Genomic DNA, 3839 nt, shown 5'->3' on the forward strand with positions numbered 1-3839 from the left:
GGGGGGAGGGGGAATAAATTATACTTTAATCTCACTTCAAGGCAAACCTGTACTAGAATGAATCCCCCATGCCTGTAGAATAGCCTTTCTCAGCCAGGGTTCAGCCACAGACTGCTAGGGGTTGCTTGAAGAACCAGCAGTATAACAAGGCATTGCTTCCACTGACCATCATTGTAAGTGTTCATCTTCCCCGCTGACCACTAATTTAAGGGGGGCACCCATCCTAGTGACCACCATTGTACAGGGAAACTTTTTTTCCCTAATATTTCCAAAGTAGGGAAGCACCTTTCCACTGACCACCGATATAAAGGAGCACTCCACTGACCACTAATGCAAGAGGTCCATGAGCTCTAGGTGTAATCATTTTCAGAAGGGGTTCCCTGAAACCCCTAATTTATTTTAAGGTTTCCTCCAAGGTAAAAAGGTTGAGAAAGGCTGCTGCAGTACATAATTAGGCACCCTCCAATACCTGCCATTGGTGCCCAGGTGAAAATCCTGCTGCAAGGGTTCGCTCCCCTGCCCTCACATTGTGCAGCGGCCATTTGTCAGGTCTGAGTGATGTCACATGGGGCAAGCCTGGTAAATAGCAAAAGGCAAAAAATTACTTTCAGAGAATGTCATTTTTTTTTGCAGGGGAGCTAAGGATCTGAGTAGCAGATGGGTGCAGGGGTAATATGTGCTGGCACTGGAGGGTGGCTACTATTGGTAAGGATCAGAGCTCCAGATGAGTCCAGGAGCAATACATGCGGGCACTGGAAGGTGCCTCCTCTACTTGTAAGAATCAGATCAGCAGTTGATTGAAGGCCAGGGGTAAGCTAATTCATATGGAATTCACAAGCCAGACTGCCCAATCCAGGAGCCAGTTCCATTGGCAACAGTTAGAGAAAACCTTAAAAGTTACCCACCAGCTTATTTTTAAGGAGCATTTGCTACCTGGCATTTGTCCATCCTTGGTGCAGGAGTAATATATGCGGGAACTGGAGAATGCCTACTCTACTGGTAAGCATCGCAACGACAGATGTGTGCAGGGGCAATACATGTGGGCACTAGAGGATGCCTACTGTACAGTAAGCATCGGAGTGGCAGATGTGTGTAGGGGCATTATATGCTGGCACTGGAGGGTGCCTACTGTACGGTAAGCATCAGAGTGGAAGATGTGTGTAGGGGCATTATATGCGGGCACTGGAGGGTGCCTACTCTACTGGTAAGGATTGGAGTGACAGGTGGGTGCAGCAGCAATACAGGCACTGGAGGGTGCCTACTCTACTGGTAAGGATCAGAGGGGCAGATGTGTTCAAGGGCATTATGTGTGGGCACTGGAGGATGCCTACTCTACTGGTAAGCACTGGATTGGCAGATGGGTTCAGTTGCAAAACATGTGTAGTGGAGGATGCCTACTGTACCAGTAAGCATCGGAGTGGAAGATGTATGCAGGGGCAATATATGTGGGCACTGGAGGGTGCTACTCTACCAGCAAGGATAGGAGTGCCAGATGGGTGCAGTAGTAATATTTGCATGCACTGGAGGGAGCCTACTGGACTACAGGATGGGTTGGGTGGGGGAACGTTGTTGTTTTACTATAGGTGTGCTCTAAAGAAAATGGTACTTGGAGAAATATTTGGGGCTGCCTTTGCTGACCACCTTCTGAAAACTCTCAACAAGCATGCAGCAAGGTATATGAAAGAAAGTCAGAATTGATTTTTGCTTATCATGGATAAGTGACTCAGAAGGATCAGCATGAATTGAATCGCAAAACAACTTGAGATTAATCTTGAAAACTAAGGAATAGGCACAAAATCCCCCCTCCTAGGATCAGTCACTGGAAATCCGGTCTACCTGACATTGCACATGGCAGATCACTGCCAGTAATCAGATGACATGACCTCTCAATGTGAGATGACTGCACAGACACACACACAGCAGGGAGCACATGTCTGAGCCGTGCAGAGCTCCCTGGCTTCCCTCTGCTCTGCAGGACACATAACATGACTGACCTACAATGTGTCATCTCCCTCCATCACCCTGCGATCACACAGCCTCTGCCAACACTCACCCTGCCAGGCAGCCTCGCCTGCACAGCCAGAGCTCTCCCCTCTGGCGCTCTCATTACACGTCATTCTGCCGCACAGCTTGCTGGGAGTTGTTGAGTTGAGTTTTTTTTTACAGGAAGTGAAGAGAAATCCCTTCAATGGGACATAGGCAGCACAAGATAAACTCACAGGGGTTTTTAGATACTCTACTAAATCGGCCAATTGCTGCGCCCCGGCACTCCTCGTCTTCAAGAATGTACACCATCCCACAGCCACTGGTGGTACTATAACGTGAGAGAGGGTATGAGCAACAGTGACTGGCAGCATCGCGTCCGGGAGGAAGTGGGTTCAGTCTGTCTCAGTGTGCTGAGCTTTCTTGGTATATAAAGTGATATGGAAGGAGATGAAGGCCTCAGCAATACCACCAGTAGAGTCCTAGATACATCCATTTGAGTCCACAATGTTACAGACAACCGCTCAGCCATCATAAGGCAAGTCAAGACTTTTCAAACTTTATTTACAAACTCCATAGATGAGACACGAAGCTCTGCCATCCTACTTGCATAGGTCTACCCATCCATGAAGGGATTACAGTATATGTCTAGGCAAAAATACAAAATATGGGAGTACATCTCCCCCTCTTTTATCCCTTTAAAAATGCTGCAAGGACGGTTGGTCTGCCAGAAATCCAGGGAGCGCCTAACTCCTTGTTTAGGCTGACAACATAATGGTTCTTCTGCACTGGAAACCAACCCAGTGTTGCCAGCCCTGTCTACTAGACTACAGAACTCCTCCTATCACCCACCCCTCTCTACATGCAGACATTGGTTTCCTGGTGCCTACCGGGCAGCTTAGGAATGATAACTCATCAGTACGCTGACAGGGATAGGCATCAAGAAAGGAAACTTACAGGTATGATACCAGTTTTGGTTTTCTTTCTCAGCACAACAACACTACTTGCCTAACTCTCCCCAAGAGTCTGTGTACAGATTGGGCTTCATTTATAAATCTATGCTGGGTGGATGCCATTCGCAGGGCCTTAGCACCCCTAGATAGTGCTAAGGAGTATAGGACATTCCAGCTACACACAGGGCAGAAGTTTCATAAATGAAGCCCATAGTGTGTAAGGAAAGGGTTCTTGGAAGATGTAGTTCTGGGGGGGGGTGTCTGTGTTGATTGGAACTGATCACCAAGCAGTCAACCCTTCAAAACGTTTAATAATGACATCACAGGAAGTATAGCAAAAAACAAAAACGTTTTTTGCATCAGGAACAAGTTAAACTATAAAATAATGCTGTGCCATGATTTCAGGGGGGAGAAGGAGATAGGGAGTCATTCCTGGACATACACTTTATGATAGAAGTGGCTGTACAAGAGAAGTACACCCCATAATATAGATCAGGGGTGGGAACCTCGGCACTCCAACTGTTGTGGAACTTCAAGTCTCATGATGCATTGCAAGGCTCTGACAACCACAGGCATGACTCCCAGTACATACATACATACCTAACAATAGAGTTCATCATCATTAGTATTAGCATGCTGACAAAGTGCTGTTCCCAAGCAGCATCGCACTGTTCTCCATAGACCGGATCCACATGTTTATAAAGCAGCCAGTGACTAATGTGTGATTAACATAATTAACAAACAATGCTGGATGACAGGTGGCAGGAAGCTTGGTCCATTGTCCATTTGGAAAGACCAGATGCCTCTTTGGGTTAGGGGTAATGCACATTGGCTGGGGCCTGGATGCTGAGGAGGTAATGCACATTGGCAGGGGACTGGTCACTGAGGGGGTAATGCACATTG

General features: G+C 47.2%; 1 protein-coding gene across 1 annotated transcript in view; it reads right to left on the bottom strand.

Moving 5' to 3' along the window:
* The window catches only part of PDF (peptide deformylase (mitochondrial)), a 5767-nt gene extending 3681 nt beyond the window's left edge, over positions 1-2086 (bottom strand). The window contains exon 1 of the mRNA XM_018557342.1: positions 2054-2086. The gene's annotated coding sequence lies outside the window, so the exon portion shown is untranslated. The remainder of the gene's footprint in view (positions 1-2053) is intronic.
* Between the last annotated feature and the right edge of the window lie 1753 nt (positions 2087-3839).

The sequence above is a fragment of the Nanorana parkeri genome, unplaced genomic scaffold (assembly GCF_000935625.1).
Source record: "Nanorana parkeri isolate BGI_ZX_2015 unplaced genomic scaffold, ASM93562v1 scaffold280, whole genome shotgun sequence".
Classification (NCBI taxonomy): Eukaryota; Metazoa; Chordata; class Amphibia; order Anura; family Dicroglossidae; genus Nanorana; species Nanorana parkeri.